Source organism: Mytilus galloprovincialis, chromosome 14 (assembly GCF_965363235.1).
Source record: "Mytilus galloprovincialis chromosome 14, xbMytGall1.hap1.1, whole genome shotgun sequence".
Classification (NCBI taxonomy): Eukaryota; Metazoa; Mollusca; class Bivalvia; order Mytilida; family Mytilidae; genus Mytilus; species Mytilus galloprovincialis.
Window position 1 is genome coordinate 10,021,513 of NC_134851.1, and position 17,282 is coordinate 10,038,794.

General features: G+C 32.6%; 1 long non-coding RNA gene across 3 annotated transcripts in view; it reads left to right on the forward strand.

Annotated features, from left to right (window-relative positions):
• The window catches only part of LOC143058326 (uncharacterized), a 61,546-nt gene that overhangs the window by 15,389 nt on the left and 28,875 nt on the right, over positions 1 to 17,282 (forward strand). For 2 of the 3 annotated variants that reach the window (XR_012973006.1, XR_012973007.1), the window contains exons 3-6: positions 1,425 to 1,487; positions 4,305 to 4,386; positions 7,791 to 7,880; positions 14,892 to 14,948. This is a non-coding gene — a long non-coding RNA (uncharacterized LOC143058326). The remainder of the gene's footprint in view (positions 1 to 1,424; positions 1,488 to 4,304; positions 4,387 to 7,790; positions 7,881 to 14,891; positions 14,949 to 17,282) is intronic. The other variant, XR_012973008.1, reaches the window with a different exon arrangement.

Below are 17,282 nucleotides of genomic sequence, written 5' to 3' on the forward strand. Positions count from 1 at the left end.
ATGTGGAGCAGGATCTGCTTACCCTTCTGGAGCACCTGATATCATCCCCATTTTTTCCCAGGAGGTTCGTGATGCTCAGTCTTATTTTTCTATGTTGTGTTTTGTGTTCTATTGGTCTTTTACTTTTTTACCCATGACCGTCTAACGACTGTTTTATTTTCAACATATAATTGAATGTCCCTCTGTTATCTTTCACACCTCTATTAAAGTAATTTAAATTTGAATTCTGTAACTGTGAGCTTTCTTTAATACAGTACTATCATATCCTTTAATATAATATTCTTGTTTATTTTGTTATTTTAGCGTTTTATTCTTTATTTTAATGTTAAACATTGATATAGTGTGTGGCCTTGACAGTTTGATCAAAGTTATAGGTAGTAACACAGATGGAATTTAATGAATGCTTTTGAATGACACTGAATAACTTGTTGCACAGCTTGAGTTTCTATTGTGTTTTAATTTAATAGGGGCACTTGACTTGTGGACAGAAAAGGTACATTTTAACATGTACACAGCAGGGTCCATGCTCAATTACAAGTACAGCTATTTATGGTCATAGAGCCTATAATTAGAACAACACTCAGGCTCTGTTGTCTGTCCACTTGACTGTATAAGCGCACAGTGTCATATTAATACTGTAAGCTTAGAACTTGAAGTGATGTTATAATTATTGCAAAAATTACATCCAGTTGACTTTATACTCCAAAAGTAAATAAACAAATGACATTTGAAACATTGATAGCAGTTTCTTAGTTGAATCCCCCCAAAAAAATCACTTGTACACACATAGCATTACAGGCCATGTGAACTTTTGACATCATGTTATGTCTGTTGTGTGACTGGGTCCATTATATCATCTCCTTTAACTTTAAGGATGTACACCTCTGAGGAGCCAATAATTTCTAGAATTAAACTTTTTTTCTTAACCTGATTTTTGGGTTTTGACTGTAACAAAATAATTGGTGAAGAAAAAATCCTATGGTGGTGCACTACTTTTTTTGCTACTGCCCTTTGAAAATGCCCAATTTTGATGATTTTCTCATTTTTCATCGATTTTTACCTATTTTTGGGCTATTATCGTGAAAAAAATCACAGTTCCACAATTAAACTTTTTTTCATGCTTTCTATAAAGTTGAAGTGGACCAATCTGAATAATTTTTACTTACAAAAACTATAGGTAGGTGTTAATATAAGAAAGTTTTATCATATTTTGACGCTTTTTTGTGTAAAATTTACCATGCTGTCAATTTTGTATTTTTGTGATTTTTTTCATTTTGAAGAACAAAAAAAAAAGAGACTTAAAAGTCAGAAGAATACATCCTTAATTTAAAAATGTGCTTCTCTAAAACTGCTCTGTTAACTTGAATATCAGTGTCTGCATCATCTGCAGGAATTCAATTAATGAGTTTGTGATTTTTTTTCAGGTTTGTCCACCAACATAACTACCATATCTAAAAGTAGAACAAAGTGGTCAAACTATAGTTTTGGTAAATATCTTTTAAAATATAACATTCTAATGCAGTTGTTTGTAACAATAATTTTCCTTGGACGTTGACAAATATTTTGAAGGGATAAATTTCATGTTTTACCAGTACTTAACTAAGGAAGCCTCCATTTTCAATTCAGATTTTTTTGGGTATGTTATTTCTCACAAAATAAACATGACAGTCACATATTAAGGTGGTACCTAACACTACAGGGAGATAACTCTGTAAAATCAGCTAAATTTTAATTACGTTGTGTCGTTAAGGAAATATTAAGCTTCTCAATGATCAAAATTAGTGTTTGTCAAACTGCTATATTAAACCAGTGTAATTTTTCTGATAAAATGGTTGGTTGAATTTTTTTGAAATTTTGAAACTTTTTGTCAAAGGGTCAAAGTAAATACTTTGTCAACATTTTATAGAAATTAAACGAGCCAAATTGATTTTGGTTAAGGTGTAAGGTACCACCTTAAGCCTCAAAATCTTCATTTTGTCAGCTTTGAAACTGTTCTGAGCATTGGAAAAGGTATAAATATGTCTAAGGTTTTATGTTTGACAAAGTGAGTATACATATGACATCACATTGTTTAGTTTCTAGACATTAATGCAATAGTTTCACTGAATTTTCCATTTATTTCATTTTAAGCCTCATATTTATTAAATGGTATTTGATTTTATATACTGCATTAGAATGGAGATAACTGTATTGTATTTTAATCTTGGCCTTCATTAAACTTGATTTTACTGTCGCAAATATCTGTTTATCTACACGTCGCTAGGTAAACGCAATTTGCGACAGTAAAATATACTATTTACGATGCCCTGGTAAAGCTTAAAATACAATACAGTTTTCTCCTATTGAGTAAGTTAAAAATTTGCAGCTTAGAAATGATCAGCACCACAAGTTCTATCTACCCAGATTTTTTGGAAAAATCTATCTTGTGTTAGAGTTATTGCCCCTTAAATGTTGATATTTAACTTTTTTTCATTTACTTCTAAGGCCACACCAATTTAATTCCTTGTTCGACGGACCCGCCCGCACCTATTTTTTTCAAAGTAGAATTTTTTAATTTTTTTTATATTCCCGCTTCCCGCATCCGGAAATGTAATCGTGTCCATTTCCCGCACCGTTTTTTGTAAATATTATAAACAGATATTTGCACTTAATTTTATTATCACAATCTAACCTGTATTTATAACGATTTTAAACATATAAGCACTCAAGTACACTGTGTCAATGTCTGTGATAATATTTGATTCAGCATAAACCCATTTATCCCAAATGGGAGTGCTCCGATATAAATAGAAAACAGAAGAAAATACCTGTACAGAACAAAACATTGGTTTCCTTCCCCCTTACTTACATTCCCTATCAAAATATGTTCGTTGTTAGTAATAAACTTCAAAGAACTTCGGAAAGGAATGCCTTCAACTGCAATATGCTGGCGATACAAAACTATCCATACCCCCTGCATGTTTATGCACCTGTCCTGATTGATTCAGGGGCCTGTCGTTCAGCAGTTAGATATCGTTGGTTGATGTTCATAAATATTATTTGGTATTTTCCCGTTTGTATATAATATATAAATTAGATCGTTGGTTTTTCTGTTCGAATTGTATACACTTATAATTTTTGGGTCACTTATAGCTTGCTGTTTGGTCTGGGTCAAAGCCCTGCCGTACGTACTATGACCTGTATTTGCTATTATCCCTCAGACAGAGCACATATCATGCATATGGGGTCATTTTACTGTTGTAAAAAAGAAAAAAAGAAATACCAAGGATTTGCATAGTGTTACTATACAAATCCTTTGAAGAACTTAAAAAAATTTACTTAAAAAGAGGAGAAATACATCATATTTTAAACAACATACTATTTTTAAAGAGGGGTCCACTTATTTTAAATAATATTAAAGTATATGTGTTAACATGGCCTAAGTCCAGGAATATTACAAAATTCTTGGGCATGTTTTGACCATTTAATACCAGAGATAGATATATAGTTCTTTGGGAAAATATGAGCTCTTTTGTACTAAAAAGTTTTATTTACAAAAAAATATATTGCAACTTATATTGACCCCTCATAAAAAGGATATTTATAAAATTGAGGGGTTGTTCCCAACCTGATTATGACTTGGATGGAGAATTGTCTCATTAATTGGCACACATACATATACCAAATCTAATTATTCAATTATTTATTGGTGAACAGGGAAAAATACTTCATAAATTAAAGAAATGCCAAAGTACAAGTGATAAATCAAGTTTTAATATTGTCAAAACCTACTATTTTATGTTTACAAAAAAAAAATATAATCGCTCGCCTTTACTTTTCAAGCTACGCCTCAAAAATTTGCAAAATAAATATTTTTTTATTAAAATTTTCAAATCGCTCGCTCGCCCCAATTTTTGGAGTCCAAAAATCCGTAGAACAAGAAATTAAATTGGTGTGGCCTAAACCATGTTATTTTTATCAGCAACAAGAAAACATGCCCTCTTGAAATGTAATTCTTATTTTGAGACATAGGTTTAACCCATGAGTTACCTGAAGTTCTTAGAGTAGAGGTGAACATGGAGAGAGTAAGTTTTAATAAAAAGAATAATAGAATAGAAGTGGAACCTCTCTTGTTTCTAAATTAATGTATTTTTGTTCTTCATTTCTAATAAATTGTATTGTCCTATGTGGAGCCATTTGTGAAAGAAACTATCATTTATTCTTGTGTTCAAACAAATAACCTGGAGTATTTTCACAAAAAAAATATGCTTTAGTGAAAAAACAGACAGCTAAATCATAAAGTTGTAAATTTTATTTTATTACAGGTAAATGTGAAGGCAAATACATTCAGGCTCCCTGATTTATCATTACAAGTTCATCTTGATGTGAAAACAGAACTTTATTATGGTAAGTTTTCCTTTGGGGACTGTTACTTTGATGGATAGTTATAGGTAATCAGTCCATATCTCCTAATTGTTATAATGTTGGGTATACATCTTTCCTTTGGGGACTGTTACTTTGATGGATAGTTATAGGTAATCAGTCCATATCTCCTTATTGTTATAATGTTGGGTATACATCAGACAGCAACCCTTCAATACAATACACTTTGTTAGTGGTTACTGTTTGGATTTAGATGAGGACGTTAAATATCTGCTGTATTCATAAATCAGTTCAATCAATTGAAACAATTAATAAAAGGTTCGTGCAGAGACAATTCTATGGTAGACAATGATAACTGTGAAAAAAGAGAGAAAAAAAACATGCAAACATTTCCAATTTTTCCTGTGTGTTTAAGCTGTGGAACCATAGCTCTATGGCATGGTCCTTGTGATATATGGTCAGCTGATGAATTTGTCTTAGTATAGCTGTGGAACCATAGCTCTATGGCATGGTCCTTGTGATATATGGTCAGCTGATGAATTTGTCTTAGTATAGCTGTGGAACCATAGCTCTATGGCATGGTCCTTGTGATATATGGTCAGCTGATGAATTTGTCTTAGTATAGCTGTGGAACCATAGCTCTATGGCATGGTCCTTGTGATATATGGTCAGCTGATGAATTTGTCTTAGTATTGCTGTGGAACCATAGCTCTATGGCATGGTCCTTGTGATATATGGTCAGCTGATGAATTTGTCTTAGTATAGCTGTGGAACCATAGCTCTATGGCATGGTCCTTGTGATATATGGTCAGTGATGAATTTGTCTTAGTATAGCTGTGGAACCATAGCTCTATGGCATGGTCCTTGTGATATATGGTCAGCTGATGAATTTGTCTTAGTATAGCTGTGGAACCATAGCTCTATGGCATGGTCCTTGTGATATATGGTCAGCTGATGAATTTGTCTTAGTATAGAGTGTTCTTTGATCATTTTTATCATAATTTTTCTACACTCTTGACAATAAAAGCTTGACTAAACACTACTTGTCTTTTATTAACCCTTTCCTCCATAATGACGCCTTTTGACACCACCCCCTTTACTCCATAATGACGCCTTTCGATGCCTGTGTAGTACCTCAGTTGAAGCTTTATAACTATGAAATGTCTGCATCAGACTTAATAAGATTTATATCCAATATGAAAAGGATATTGACAAGAATATCAGACTTAAATATATTTGGTGAAAAATTTATTTTTCGAGATGCATTTTTATACTTTAAAGCATATTTTCAGCCTTTCATTGAAAAATCCTATGTGAATCAAGTATGCAAATAAAATATTTCCATTGATCCTATGTTACCAAGTAGACATGTCTTCTCAAGTTTTCATGTCTTCAAGTTGGTACCACAGTGTGGTAATAGTATACCACACAAAGTGTCTTTTTGATTCACAGATACCACAGTGTGGTAATAGTATACCACCCAAAGTGTCTTTTTGATTCATAGATACCACAGTGTGGTAATAGTATACCACACAAAGTGTCTTTTTGATTCCTAGATACCACAGTGTGATAATAGTATACCACACAAAGTGTCTTTATGATTCATAGATACCACAGTGTGGTAATAGTACCACACAAAGTGTCTTATTGATTCCTAGATACCACAAGGTGGTAATAGTATACCACACAAAGTGTCTTTTTGATTCCTAGATACCACAGTGGGGTAATAGTATACCCCACAAAGTGTCTTTTTGATTCATAGATACCACAGTGGGGTAATAGTATACCACACAAAGTGTCTTTTTGATTCCTAGATACCACAGTGTGGTAATAGCATACCACACAAAGTGTCTTTTTGATTCATAGATACCACAGTGTGGTAATAGCATACCACACAAAGTGTCTTTGATTCATAGATAATTTTCTTTTTTGATAGTTCAAGGATTTTGTAAAAATCTTTTAATTTATGATCAAAAAGATTAATGCAGAAAGGCATAACGTATGTACACTTACAAACTATTACTGTCAAAATCTTACAACTAATTTGTTTAATTGTCTTTAAAAGTTGTCATATAACATATGACTTTATTGAGGTAGTAATAATTGTAGAATACCAATTAAATACCAGATCTTCACATTTGACTAGTGTCAGTTTAATGATCTTTAATTTGCAATTGTAATGACAAGTAAGAAGACAAATTTGAATTTGTAATTGGTAATTTGAAAATTGAGGACATGCATGTCATAATTTATAATTTTATTTTGTCAAGTTTATAGGTTGAAAATTGTACTTTTATAAAATTGATTTATTTTTGTTGAACTTCCAGTGACAAGTATTTCATCCTCAAACCAGGAAAAGTTTATGATGTCAAGTTGAACAGTTACAATATGTACTTAACAAAAAGGATTATTTTTGGTTGGACTTTCAACAACAAATCCTTTTATAGCTGACTATGCAGTATGGGCTTTGCTCATTGTTGAAGGCCATACAGTGACCTATAGTTGTTAATTTCTATGTCATTTTCTGCACACATGGTGATGTTTCCCTTTCTTCTTAAACAAGTCTCTCCCGTAATCGTTCAATCAGTTTGATTGAAGTCTGGAGCTGACATGTCAGTTAACTGCTAGTAGTCTGTTGTTATTTATGTGTTATTGTCATTTTGTTTATTTTCTTTGGTTACATCTTCTGGCATCAGACTCAGACTTCTCTTGAACTGAGTTTTAATGTGTGTATTGTTATGCGTTTACTTTTCTACATTGGCTAGAGGTATAGGGGAGGGTTGAGATCTCATAAACATGTTTAACCCCGCTGCTTTTTTGCGCCTGTCCCAAGTCAGGAGCCTCTGACCTTTGTTAGTCTTGTATTATTTTTAACTTTAGTTTCTTGTGTACAATTTAGAGTTAGTATGCATTTATTAACACTGAACTAGTATATATTTGTTTAGGGGCCAGCTAAAGGATGCCTCCATATGCGGAATTTCTCGCTACATTGAAGACCTGTTGGTGACCTTTGTTGTTGTCTCTTGACACATTCCCCATTTCCATTCACAATTTTAAATTTCAAACTTTAATATAAAAATATTTCAACCATGTTTAACTATAAAGAATATCCCTGTTCTCTCTGAAAGATACAAATTAGACAATTTAAGTCTGAATTTCAATTGTTATACTTATATGAAGATAAGTAAATGTGGTATGATTGCTTATGGAAATAGCTATCCACGTCCCAAAGACCAATTTAGGTCAAAAGGATATAAACTTAATATTTACATTACATATTTTAGCTGATGAAACAAAGTCTCCATTGTTTTAAATCATATTTTATATTGTTTTGTTTTTTATAAATGTTTCTGCCTCATGAACATAGATCTAATTATAATGTTTGATTTATGTACATGACATCATTTTATTAAATTATTCTTTTGTAGTCTGCCATAACCTCCGGGTAAAGAGATGTCATTCTGTGATGGCTGATGATCGTAGGTTTTTTTCTGAACATCTTTTGAATTGTTAATGAGGTAAATTGTTGATTGTTTTAAAAGATTATATTATTTTTAAAACTCGTCCACAGTGTTCTCCTGATATAACATTCCCAAATAACTCCCAATATAAACGTTATTAGGCAGTGTCAGATCCAGGGAGGTTCCTCGAGTTGGAACCTACTTTTATTTTGACGATCAATGCATTTGAATAGGGACATATGGTTGGAACCCCCTTATCCTGGGTTGGGATCCCCTCTTTTGAAAATGCCTTGATCCACCCTGTTTGTTATTGGTTCAAACATCCATAAATGTAATATATTGCTAGGGGGAAATAATGGTGGGCATAACATTACTGGTATGTGCCTCTTAAACTGCCAAAGCAAATAAATGGAGATTGTGTCCATGGTACACAGATGATGCCCTAAGACACTTGCATATACAATTAAAATGGGACATAACTCAAGAAGGATGAAAAGTACGCCACCCAGTGTTTTCTGTTAATATGCATTGTGTATAAGTTTCATAACATTTGGTTGAGGTAAACTATAGTAAGAGAATGAAAACTTTGTGGTTTAAGTTTCATTGGTTGCAGAAACTGGAGGCCTAGGATAATATGCTAATCTTTGAAAATTACCTAATAAGTTATTTGTCAAATAGGAAAGTGCACAAATTCAAAAGTTATCAATAACCTAAAGATATCATTGGCTTGGGGCCGTTGGCGTGTACTTTAGTGTTGGTAGTCACTCTAGTCCTATGTTCTCATGCGATAAACAAAGTTATGCACTTTTAAAGTTTATGATTAAAATTTATTTCTCGAGGCATTTTATTGTATTTTGATATTCAGCAGATTAAACATATATATTCAAACTAATGATGTACACTTGTAGTAATATTCACAAAAATTATCTAGACCATTTAATGTTAAATTTTACAGTGAAACCTTCTGTATTTAAAGTTTTTCCTTGAATTCAGAGTTTTGAATGTGCGTATTGTTATGCGTTTACTTTTCTGCATTGGCTAGAGGTGAGGGTTGAGATCTCACAAACATGTTTAACCCCGCCGCATTTTTGCGCCTGTCCCAAGTCAGGAGCCTCTGGCCTTTGTTAGTCTTGTATTATTTTAACTTTTACTTTCTTGTGTACAATTTGGAGTTTAGTATGGCGTTCATTATCACTGAACTAGTATATATTTGTTTAAGGGCCAGCTGAAGGACGCCTCCGAGTGCGGGAATTTCTCGTTGCATTGAAGACCTGTTGGTGACCTTCTGCTGTTGTCTGCTCTATGGTTGGGTTGTTGTCTCTTTGCCACATTCCCCATTTCCATTCTCAATTTTATTATTATTTGCCACCTGTTTTATTAAGTCCCCTTCACTGCTAAAGGGGCATTCAGGGTTACCCTTGTCCATCTGTATATTCATATATAAGTACGTACTTCCAAAACTTAGGTTTTTATACGACCACAAAAATTCAAAAATTTTTTGGTCGTATATTGGTTCACATTGGTGAGTTCGATTCTCACTCGGGGTGCTAAAAATATCAGTACATCAGAAGGGTAATTTTCACCCTCTCGCACACATCTCTGGTACCCAGACCGGAGTTTAAACTAGAATGGGTACTTTGGGGGCCTCGGTTGGTCAAAGTTGTCCCCTACTTTGATCTGGAGATCAATCTTCTGATATCTCTCTGGTTTGTCTGTTTCCACCGAGTGGCCCGGTGGTTCTCTCCGAGTACTTCGGCTTCCTCCACCATAATAACAGACTTCCCGGTGTCCTACACGCTCCCTTGGGCGGTGTTGGGTGGGGATTGTTCTGGTGGTGGGATAATATTGTAAAGGACACATCTCCATTAATCCTTAGGGAGTGTACATGGATCCGCTGTACCCTTGCAGTCAATCAAGGGGTGCGTCTTAATTGGCGGAATCTCAGTACGTACATTGGCGCCTTCGTCGTCGTCGTAGTCCGAAGACATTTGGTTTTTGCACTATAACTTTAGTATAAGTAAATAGAAATCAATGAAATTTTAACACAAGGTTTATGACCATAAAAGGAAGGTTGGGATTGATTTTAGGAGTTTTGGTCCCAACAGTTTAGGAATTAGGGGCCAAAAAGGGCCCAAATTAGCATTTTCCTGGTTTTCACTCTATAACTTTAAGTAAATAGAAATCTATGAAATTTGACACAAGGTTTATGACCACAAAAGGAAGGTTGGGATTGATTTTGCGAGTTTTGTTCCCAACAGTTTAGGAATTAGGGGCCAAAAAAGGGCTCAAATTAGCATTATTCTTGGTTTTTGCACAATAACTTTAGTATAAGTTAATAGAAATCTATGAAATTTAAACACAATGTTTATGAACACAAAAGGAAGGTTTGGATTGATTTTGGGAGTTTTGGTCCCCACAGTTTACGAATAAGGGGCCCAAAGTGTCCAAAATTAAATTTTGTTTGATTTCATCAAAAATTGAATTCTTGGGGTTCTTTGATATGCTGAATCTAAACATGTACTTAGATTTTTTATTATGGGCCCAGTTTTCAAGTTAGTCCAAATCGTGGTCCAAAATTAAACTTTGTTTGATTTCAACAAAAATTGAATCCTTGGGGTTCTTTGATATGCTGAATCTAAACATGTACTTAGATTTTTTATAATGGGCCCATAAATTTCAAGTTGGTCCAAATCATGGTCAAAAATTAAACTTTGTTTGATATCAATGAAAATTGAATCCTTGGGGTTCTTTGATATGCTGAATCTAAACTGTGTATTTAAATTTTTGATTATAGGCCCAGTTTTATAGATGGTCCAAATTGGGGTCCAAAATTATACTTAAATTGTTTGATTTCAACAAAAATTGTATATATGGGGTTCTTTGATATATGCTTAATCTAACCATGTATTTAGATTTTCAATGTTTGGGCCCGGTTATCAAATTGGCCCACATTCAGGTCAAATGGTCCAAAATTGAATTTTATTTGATTTCATCAAAAATTGAATTCTTGGGGTTCTTTGATAAGTTTAAGTTTAAGTTCATAGACCACATTCATTATGTGTCAGAAACCTGTGTTGTGTCAACTATTTAATAACAATCCAAATTCAGAGCTGTATTAAGCTTGAATGTTGTGTCCATACTTGCCCCAATGTTCAGCATTCGAACTCTGTGGTTGTATAAAGCTGCGCCCTGCGGAGCATCTGTTTTTAATTTTAAAGTTTGCTTCATTTAAATGATATGAAACTGATACACTATGTATTTTACCACACAACACAGATCAAGATCAAAAAGTTGGGTTGTGTCACTTTACTGAGTTATGTCCCTTTATATTGTTATATGCCAGCAGGGGCATCATCTGTGCCTAATGGACATATTCTCCATTTATTTTTAACTTAAATCAACATCTAGATGTATAAGACTTTGCACTAATTAATGCAAAATGACTTTTTGCCAAATTAATTCCATAAGAAATTGGTTTAATACTGGTTTTTGCACAAGTTTATGCAAACAAAATTATTTAAATTTTAGTGTAATTTTTCTAGATATAAAATTGAAATCCTAATTTTTTCACTGATAATTTGCTTGACTACTAAGCTTAAAATTTGTTGCCATTGTATTATCATGATGGTCACATTAGATTAACATAATTTATATTATAATATAAATGATAATAATATCTTTAATAAGAGTGGATAAATTGGAAAAAATTAAGTGAATTTTTTAAACCAGCTCATTTAACATGAAAAAAAAATCATGTAAATTAATTTTGTCCATAATCAGCTCATCTCATTTTAAAAGATGTTAAAGAATGTGAAAAATAATTCCTTAATTCATTTGATCAATATCTATGGATCAAAGATCATTAAATAAGACACACATTTACACCAGCTAATTTCTTGGTTTAGGTCAAAATTTAAGGTCAGTATTTATGGTAGGCATTTTCACAGTATACTGGTTATTTATTAAAACATAGTTATATGAACATTATGCAAACAAATCAATTTGGCTGTTATCTGCTCTTTGACTGGGTTTTGTCTCTGACATATTCCCTCAATTCTCAATTTGAAATCTTTAGTTATACAGCAGGATGATTTTTTGTGAAAAAACTTTTTCTTTCATCTGTTGTTACACCTGCTTATTTTTTCTGCAATATTTGGTTCACAAAAACTGACTTTGTCTTTTATACAAAATTGTGGCGACCTGGTCTTTTTTGTTCTATCCTTGGTAAAATTTATTTTCAGCTCTTACTAGGTCAGGATATACAATTAAATGAAATGTTATCCATGAATTAAAAACTGCACATTTACTATCAGTGTGAAGTTAGTTCCTTTTGATAAGCAGCCATTTCAGTAATTATAAAAGTCAGGTTTTAATCAATTTACATATTTTGATGCTCAATGAATCTGAAGTTTAAGGAGTCTCATCTGCGTTTTATTTACCTAATGATAGACAAGAGAATCCAAGACTTTCTCAGTGCAACACAGTTTTGAACAGCCTTGAAACATTTGAACCAAGTTCACACTTTACTTGCATAGATTGATCATCATTAGGACATTTCAACAGATCTTAACCTTCAAATTCTCTCTGTGCCAGAAGTCACATAAGGCCTCTACGCTTCTATTCCACCCTTCAACAGATCTTAACCTTCAAATTCTCTCTGTGCCAGAAGTCACATAAGGCCTCTACACTTCTATTCCACCCTTCAACAGATCTAAAATACTCAAATTATTCCTTATTAGGAGTTATTTCCCCTGAATGATGATTATTCCCAATTTTTTTTGCATTTTGTCAAAAAACTATTGTATCTATAGAAAAAAATAAATTACAAAATAACATAATGTCATCATGGCCTAATTTTAAGAATCCTTATAGGATCTTAGCATTGTCTTTAAATGAAAACTTTTGACTTGCCATATATAACCAATTATCTCTAAACTTTTTATTGATAAACTGTCACTAAATAAAATCTACAAATTAGTATAACTGATTGTAGTACAGGTAAAAGTTGAAATGATCTATTTTTAACACATGAGCAGAGCAGTTTAGGCTCTTATTGTGTCCCTGCTTTGTATAAAGGAACCATATAGGAACAGTTTTGTATGTTTTCCAATTTAAGTGTGCACTTCCAATCCTCTCATGGAGGATTTTTAGCAATAAACTGAGTCTTATAATGTTATTGAAAGATCAAATTGAGATTCTTTTGAAAGAAAGTTTCAACCAAAAACAACAAAAATGGATATTGGGATCTAATAGGAACAATTATACAAGAATCACCCTCTAAATCAGATACATATAATACCAACAACTAGAGGACAGAAAATAGGCAGCAAAATGGAACAAGTTGTGTCTGCGGGACAAGTTGTGTCTGTGGGGCAATGCAATCCAACACTAATAAAACATCTGTTATTTGTTGACCAGTCTCCTCTTGGTTTTTATTTAAGTATTGAATGCTTCTTTTTGTAACTTCATTGGGGTGTAAATTCGTTGACCGAAGTACATTTTGTATGAAGCCCCAAAGCGAATTATATAATTTTTTTATTTAATTCACCTGTGCACTTTATTGTGGTACAACGTGTTATCATGAATGAAAAGTTTTATTGAGTAATACAATTGCTTAAGGAATAACATGTGATGTGCAGTTTGCCTATCAGAATAAAGTATTATAATGAAACATACATCTAATGTAATTATTATGTGGTGAATCCTTGGAATAAACTAATATTAGACGGCAGTGTATCAACAACAACGACAAAACAACAAAACTCAATATGTCTAAAGGTAAAAATGTAGCCTTCAATTTCAAATAATATGTAAACATTATGTAACTTAATTGTCCTCTAGACCATAAATTATATGTGGGCCATCAATTTAAAATTATAAAGTGCTATAAATCAATCATTCTATTTCTGGTAATCATTTAACATTAATATGTGTCAGATTTTAATAATAATAAATTATAATTCTTCCACATATTAGCATGCAATCCTCAATCCTAGTGCATATAACATTGTCAAATAGTCACAAAATTGTCTCAATTTAAAGTTTTTCACTAATATTTTGATACAGGGTACTCTGACCTAATTATAAACAAATTGTTTAATTGCAACTCTGTCTTTTCAACGGTCATTGCAATTCAAGTGGTTCCCTTTGGACAATGATTTTAATATATAATATTTTGTAAAAAATGACAATTTTGACATGTTTATAGTTTCAATGTGATCGACATTTTTTACTAAAATTGCTGAATTTTTATAATGATTTTTTCAATAAACATTAACATAATCAGTTTAATTTGAATATGAATGGACAAAATGGTTGTCTTTACATTTTAAATACTTTACAACGCCTTTATTTGGCTTTGTTACTGGTAGACAATTTGTACTTTTTATGGTACATTTCATATTGACCAGTTTTAAAGTATGATGTTGGAAATTGAAATTCATTTGATTCTGAAAAGTATGTACAGCTATCAAAGAAGAAGAGAGTTGAAAGATACTAAATTGACATTCAAACTCATAAGTCGAAAATAATTTAATGAGGCCATGGCACAACAAGACACACAGACAACATAGGCGGATCCAAGGGGGGCCTGGGCGGCCCGGGCCCCCTTTCGTGGGAAAAATTTGGTTGATTATATAGGGAATCACTGAAGCGTGACCAGAGCGGGCCCCCTCTTAGGTCAGTCAGTGCCCCCCCCTTTATGAAAAGTTCTGGATCCGCCACTGGACAAACAAAAGTACACAAAGCACACCATAAAAACTAAACAAATAGCAACAAGAACCCTAACTAAAAATTGTAGGTGATCTCAGGTGCTCGAGAAGGGTAAGCTAAGATCCTACTCTGCATGTAGCACAAGCTTATACAGCTTATCTCCAAAAATGAGAAATGAAGGGTGAGGAAGAAGACAAAAGAGCAACTTGCTTATTCTACAGTGACTGTCACCTACTTGGAAAGTTTATACATAGTTAAAATGTAGCTGACTTTCTATTAGCAATCCTCTCAACACTATTATATATTGTATGTAAATCTACTGAATATTAATTAAAGAACTAATTATATGAATTACAGATAGATAATAATGAGTATACATACCAAGAAAGATTACAGATAAAAGGAATTCTTAAGGTAGTTTATATGTATCTTTAATTTAGATATCGTCAAGTCGTGATGAAATAATTGTCTTGATTTAATATATTCATATTTGTTATATATGACCCATTGAAATTAAGCAGAAATTGTGATTCTTGCACATTATAATAGTACCTGTTTCATGTTCATATTGTATTGAAAGCTTGTACCCTCAAAATTATGCAGTAATATTTGCTGCTGGACATTAAACAGCCATAAATCAATAGATTGTTATCAGAAATTCTAGGACTTCATTTCATGATCATATCTTTATAGCAACCTGATACAATCTTAAGGCAAATGCATGTACTATTTGCTGCTGAACATTAAACAGCCTTATATCAATCATTATCAGGTATGCCGGAGAATAATTTTTATAAGTCAGAAAAAACAAGAGTAAAAATCTTTTAGTTAGATTTATATTTGTAGGTGTACATGTATTAAAAGAGCTGCATTAGATAGAAATCGACTTTATGCAAATGAATAGCATTAATACATACATCTGTTAACCTAATTTGGTTTGATCAAATTTCTACAGAATGTCTAACTACATTGTATTTGAAAATTATTTTGTTAATAAGAACTCTACAGAACAAACAAAAAATTCATATATATTTCATATTTGAATGTTCCGAAATCATTCAAAGACTTATACATGTACATGTATACATACATTTACATACTGTTAGTTTAAACATATTTATTTATAGTGGATTGGGAAACAAGTTTTGCAACTTATATAAATCCCTTTCCACTTTGCGGGTGAGAGTGCTGCCTTGTAGCGGCATTAGCCTACTCTTTTTCATAATCTACAAAGGTGTCTTTAACGTGCAAGAGATATGGCTCTCTCTTGACACTGGTCAGCCATTTATCATCCTCTTCCGACAGACTATCATCGTTTCCTCAAGACCATTCTCACAGATGGTGTCAAGGGAGAGCTGAAAATTGAGTTCCTGAAATCATCATCCCATACTGTTGATTTCTATCGACATAGCTCAAATGAGAGAACATCACAATGTCTTCATGTAAGGAGACATAAACAAAGTTGACAATTACATGAATAGTTTGACCTTATTGTCGTTCATTATGTCATCTTTTTGAGCTTCTTTCAGCAGAAAAAGGGGAGGAATGTTAACTAGGTGATATCGATGTTATTTTACCATTATCCATCTTGTGTGGTACCACATTCCCTCCCAATTAAAGACTTTCAACATATTATAATGAATCAATCTTTATTACATCAACAACATTGCATTAGCAAAATAACAAGGAACATACATGATATGACAAGTATGACAGCATGTATGAAATTGTAAAGCATATTACGCTTAGAAATCTTGTGTACACCAGGCGTAAGGGGAAGAGAAATGTCCAGATCCAAGCAGAAAGAGTATCCATACAAGAGAATGTTAAGAGAAAGAGTGAAACATGAAAGAAGTCTATGTGTGAATCAGTAGTCCCCTCTTTTACCATTTAATCAAACGGGCCTCTAAACCTTTCCTGTCTCAATTTTTTGCATGATAAAAACACCACATAGATTTCTGTGTTTTTTAAATTTTGTCCTTGTAAAACTTATCATGTTTTTCGCTTTATTTTCTTATTATATGTCCCCCTTCCTTTTTAAAATTGATAGAGCAGTGTTATAAAGGTGAAACATATCAGGTTTACAACAACTATGCTTTCAAGCATATTACCATTACATATCTGTTATAAATGGTCTTTTTTCATATTCATATTTCAAACAGTGACACTTTGTTAGGTAAAAACAGAACAAAAGTATCTCTTCTGTCTGTTTAAAGTACTTTTTGTATCAAAGATGTGACATAAAAAAAACGAACAAAAAGGACGATAGAGTAACATTGTACCGTTGATATTCGACTACAAAGAATAGCTGTTAAGTTTCACCATGTAATGGCTTTAGATTACGATCATATATTAGGGTAGACACCATTTTGCACTGTGGTTATTAAATTGGTTTGCATTTATATAGCTATAGGTAGCTACTACAAATTTAAATCAATGTACTTTTATAGTTTTGCTATTTGACAAAATAAATTGGTTTTAGTTTGAATTTACACCTGATTTTCAAACCTCAACCAATTATGTATGATTTTTTTGAGGGTATATGTCAATGAGACAGAAACCTTACAACAAAAATAAACAAAATATATCTTAAATTCATACAACAATCACTACAAGATTAATTTCCGACTTGGGACAGACACATGAAGATGTGGTAAAGTTACAGTAATGTTTTTCTCAACCCTCTCCCTTTTTGATCTTGATCAGTTTGTTCAGTTTTTTTGAATAATTACTTCCTGGACAATAAAT